This window comes from Tupaia chinensis, unplaced genomic scaffold (assembly GCF_000334495.1).
Source record: "Tupaia chinensis unplaced genomic scaffold, TupChi_1.0 Scaffold000037_13, whole genome shotgun sequence".
Taxonomy (NCBI): Eukaryota; Metazoa; Chordata; class Mammalia; order Scandentia; family Tupaiidae; genus Tupaia; species Tupaia belangeri.
This window is the reverse complement of record NW_006159471.1, coordinates 459,178-464,603: the sequence shown is the minus strand read 5'-3', so window position 1 is coordinate 464,603 and position 5,426 is coordinate 459,178. Positions and strand designations below refer to the sequence as shown.

General features: G+C 41.0%; 1 pseudogene; it reads right to left on the bottom strand.

Annotated features, from left to right (window-relative positions):
* On the bottom strand, positions 1-442 carry LOC102474724 (60S ribosomal protein L23 pseudogene; annotated as a pseudogene).
* Between the last annotated feature and the right edge of the window lie 4,984 nt (positions 443-5,426).

Sequence of the window (5,426 nt, the reverse complement as noted above, 5' to 3'; positions counted from 1 at the left end):
TTTTACAAACACACTGGAGAATCATGCGATGCTGCCAGCATTAGATGCAATCCTGGGCCACAAATCTGCGCACTCCTTTGCCACTGGTCCCGTGATGGCAGAACCTTTCATTTCACCTTTATTGTTTACTATGACCCCTGCATTATCTTCAAAATAAAGAAATACACCATCTTTTCTCTGGTATGACTTTCGTTGTCGAATTACCACTGCTGGATGCACTTTCTTCCTGAGCTCTGGTTTGCCTTTCTTGACGGTGGCCATCACCATGTCACCCACACCAGCAGCAGGAAGCCTGTTCAGCCATCCCTTGATCCCCTTCACAGAGATGATATACAGGTTTTTGGCTCCTGTGTTGTCAGCAAAGTTGATCACAGCGCCTACTGGAAGACCGGGAAATCCAGAACTTTGCCCCAGAAGACCCACCACATCCTCACTTCGACATCTTGAATGCCGGGAAAAGATCCAACTTTTAATCACTTTGCCAATCTGTAACTATGTTCTAGATCACCATTGAATATATCTTTTACCCATTACTTGCTCAGTCTGTTAGTGTGTTCTAGGTCACGAATGTACTAATTTCTAGGAGAATCAGTAGGTGGCATTGTGGTTACTTCGCTGGACTCCCACATGGCCAACCATGATTTGAGTCCCAGATCTGGCAACTTGAAACTCATGCCAGGTGCATGTGCATGCATGCCCAAAATCCTAAGAGGAGATTGGAGGAGAAGGGATTGCAGTGTAGTCATCCTCCCCTGGGGGGCGATTTTTGCTTCTGTCTCTGTCTCTCTGGTTAGCACACACACACCTTATAGCAAAAATCTCTCTTAAAAAGAAAAATTTCTAAGGGCCAGCAGGTGGCTTGGTGGTTAAGGAATTGGACTCCCACATGATCAACTGCAGTGCAAGTCCTGGACCTGTGGACCTGGCAGCTTGCTTTCTCATTCTCTCTCTCTCTCTCTCTCTCTCTCTCTCTCTCTCTGTTTCTGGTGAGTACACATACCCTATAGCAAGTTTTAAGAGTAGTAATAAATTGATGGGACCAGCAGATTGTATAATGGCTATATCGTTGGACTCCATGTAGTCAATCGCGGTTCGAGTCCCAGACCGAGTAACTTAAACTCACTCCAGCACCTGTGCATGCATGCCCAAGATTCTGAGAGGAGAATGGAGGAGAAGGGATTGCAGCATGGCCATCCCCCCTGGAGGTGATTTCTCTCTTTCTGTCTCTCTGTCTCTGTCTTTCTGATGAGCACACGCACCCTATAACAAAATCTTCTCCAAAATAATAATAATAATAAATTGGGACTTGCAGGTGGCGTAGTGGTTATATTGCTAGACTCTTGCATAGCCGACCACAGCTTGGGTCCCAGTCTCAGTGGCTTGAAAATCATGCCAGGCATGAGTGCATGCATGCCCAAGATTCTAGGAGGAGAATGGAGGAGAAGGGATTGCAAAGTAGCCCCGCTGGGGGGTGAGAAGTGGTGATTTCTCACTTTCCTTCTCACTGTCTCTGTCTCTTTCTGTGTTGAGCACACACGCCTGATAGTAAAAACCTCTAAAGAAAAATAATAACAAAATTAAATAATAATAACAAATAAAATTAAATGTTGAAATTCACACAAAGGCATCATTTACACCATCCCCTTCCTGGCCCTGCCACTAGTCCCAGGCCCAGGTAGTGAAATGTCTTACACAGACAAGTGGCAGAGGCTCTACAAATAGGGCAAGGAGTCTGATTTGGGACTGATTTTTATTAGCTCAACATGAGAAGAAATGAAGGGAGCAGTCCTGGATTTCTGAAAATGGATTCTGATTTACTGCCTTCGATGGAAGATCAAAATCTGGGCAAGGGTGGAGAAGAGTGGTTTGGTTTTGATGATGAACAAGAGGGCATTCCCTCTGTCACTGCAGTCTCTCTACACACCACTGATTGAGCATGTCCAGGACTAAGGAATTAATAAATGTCACCTTTAGAACTTTGTTCCATTTTGTTTTGTTAATTTCTTAGAGTTCATGCACTTGCCGGAGAGAGGAGAGGGAGAAAGCATTCCCTAATGGGCTGTGGTCATGCTGCAGTACCTTTTTCATTTCTCCAACTTGGCGGGATTTGGGACACACGCACATGCATTCGATGTGTTTCTCAAGCTGCCAGACTGAAATTTGAACTGCCATTGGCCATGTGAGATCTGACTCCCATAAACACTAGGCCACAATTTGAACTGCCATTGGCCATGTGGGATCTGACTCCCATAAACATTAGGCCATTGGGCTGGCCCTGGTTCACCTTTTAATCTTTTGCGTACATGATATGTAAAATTGATACTGTTTATACTTTCCATATTTCTAGTGAATTAGTGTATGTTTTCAGCCACAGACATTTTTATTTCTTCTGTGGTTTGTCCTATTCATTTATTATACCTTCTGCATTTCCTTTCACTATTTTGTGATGCTATAATATGCCACGAATATTATAATTTTTTAATTATAGGTTACAAAATTTTCTCTTACTTTGTCATCATAACAGACACTAGCTTAGCTACCAAAACACTGTTACAGTCATGACAGCCTGTCTGCATTCAGCATTTACTCTCTAAAACACTGACTGAACTTTTCAAAACAGCTGAAAATCTCTTTTTGTTTCATTTTCTCTTTTACTCATGAAACTATTATATAAGTAAGATAAATGGAATTTGGACATATTTCATCACTCAGTTCACTGCTGATTTCTGCAAAATACTATCTAGTTGGCCGGGAGTCCTCAAAAAGTTCATGGAAATGGATATTAACAAAAAACTATGCATTTCAATTTTTTTCATCAAAATAAACTCATACTTTTTATTTATGTAGTTACTTGCTAGAGGCCACATGTACTGGCATGGAGGTGGGGGTGGTGAGAAAGTACTCCCCCCATGGGGTGATGATCATACTGTAATCTCTTCTCTTCCATTTCTCCTTTCAGGATTTTTGGGTCCAGTGCTCAAACTGTAGTTGGCCATGTGGGATCTAGCTGCCTTACTCACTATGCCACTGGCTGGCCCTATACTTTTTATAACATATCTGACCAGGATAAAGTTTGCAGGCATTGAAAAGCATAAGACAATTGAACCAGTGGTTAGCTTAATGGCTATGTCACTGGACTCGCATGCAGTCAACAGTGGTTCAAGTCCCAGACCCGGTGGCTTAAACTCATGCCAGGTGCGTGTGTGTGGATGCCCAAGATCCCGAAAGGAGAATGGAGGAAAAGGGATCCCGACACGGCCATCCCCCCTGCAGAGGTGATTTCTCACTTTCTATCTCTCTGTCTTTCTGGAGAGCACACGTGTCCTATACCGAAAACCTCTAAAAAAAAAAAAAAAGCATAAGACAAGGGCAAACAGGTAGGGGTAGTGATTAGGGCCAGACTCCCACATGGTCGACTAAGTTTTTTTTTTTATTATCATCATAATCTTCTTTATATTACATTAGATTACATATACCTTTACAGTGTATTAGATTTTTTTTTATGGCTGAGTAGTATTCCACAGAGTATATGTGCCACACTTTTTCTTTTTTCTTTTTTTTATTATCATCATAATCTTCTTTATATTACATTGGATTACATATAACTTTACATTGTATTACATTGTTTTTTCAAAAGGGAATGCCATGCATGTCAGTCAGTACAGAGACATTAATCTCCCCACTTCAACATTCCATATCTTTTCTGTTTTCCCCAATCATTATTTTTATTATTCTAATTGTTTTTATAAAACAGTCAATTGCTATTTCTCGTTTTGCTTGTAAAAATACTTTGCCCATCATGAAATACTTCTCAGACCAATCCAGTTGAGAATACTATACATGTCATCATCAACAGTTAATAACCCCTATCTGTTTCTCACTAACGTCCTGTCTCTCTATTGTTCACTTGCTATCTTTCTCTATCCTCTTCTCTTCACTTACCCCATTCCACACTGTCCTATTCTCATTAAGTACCTTCACTGTGTTTATGTCCTCCGAATTTTTGCTCTCTATTATAGAGTGCGGATAGTCGGTATATATTGAGTGGATACATACAATATCTTTCTTTCATAGCCTGGCTTACTTCACTCAGCAATAGATCCTCCATATCTGACCATTTTCTATCAAATTCCAGGGTCTTGTTATTTTTTATGGCTGAGTAGTATTCCATAGAGTATATATACCACACTTTTCCAATCCATTCATCAGTTTGTGGACATTTAGGTTGGTTCCATGTCTTGGCAATTGTGAATAATGCTGCAATAAACATTGATGTGCAAGCACTTTTCTGACTGAGTGTTCTCCTGCCTTTTGGGTAAATACCCAGAAGTGGGATTGCTGGATCAAATGGTAGTTCTATTTGTAGATCTTTGAGGAACCTCCATACTGTTCTCCACAGTGGTTGAACTAGTTTACATTCCCACCAACAGTGGAGGAGGTTTCCCTTTTCACCACATCCCCGCCAATACTTATCACTTTTTATATTCTTAATCTTTGCATGGTCGACTATGTTTTGAGTACTGGATCTGGCAGCTTGAAATTCACGCCAGGCACATGTGCATGCATGACCAAAATCCCAAGAGGAGAATGGAACAAGGATTGTGGCGTGGCCACTCTCCAGAGGGGTGACTTCTCACTTTTTCTCTCTGTGTGTCTCTGGCAAGCACACTCGTCCTAGAGCAACAATCTCTCAAAAAAAAAGAAGAAGAAGAAAAGAAAAGAAATGTAAAAAGTCTGTTTGAAAAGAGTCCCTATAGAGCAACATGAATTCTGCTAAAATTGAACCAAGAATGAATATTAAATTTATGGTGAAGGGGTCAACAGGTGACATGGTGGTTAAAGCACACAGAACTCCAACATGGATGTCCATGGTTCAAGTCCCAGACCTGGTGGTTTGCTTTCTCTCTCTACCTGGTGGTTTGCTCTTTCTCTCTCTCTCTCTCTCTCTCTCTCTCTCTCATACATACCCTGTAGCAAATTTTAAAAATAATAAGGATAAATAAAATTAAATAAATATTTCTTTAAAAAATTTATGGTGAAATTTGAGTGGAAAACAGTGAAATCATTGATGTTTTATGAAAAGTTTATGAGAATAGGATTTAGCCATTTGGGGAGAAAGGAAGATGTCCCACTGATAACTGGGCCTCCAGCATCCAAAACTCGCGTGATTGAACTTCCAAGTTTGGGAAGAAACCGACCATCCACCAGATGACTAGAAATCGCTGCAGGACCACAAGAAATATGGGGAAGCAGGAAAATACCTCTCCCACAAGGGAAAAGGATAGCTCCTCTTTATCCACACACAGTTCAATGGAAATCATGGAAATGTCTGATAAAGAATTCAGAACATTCATAATGGCAAAGCTAACAGAGATGGAAGAGAAGAGAGACAAGGAACTGCTGAAGAGGAAGGAGAAAGGAATTGA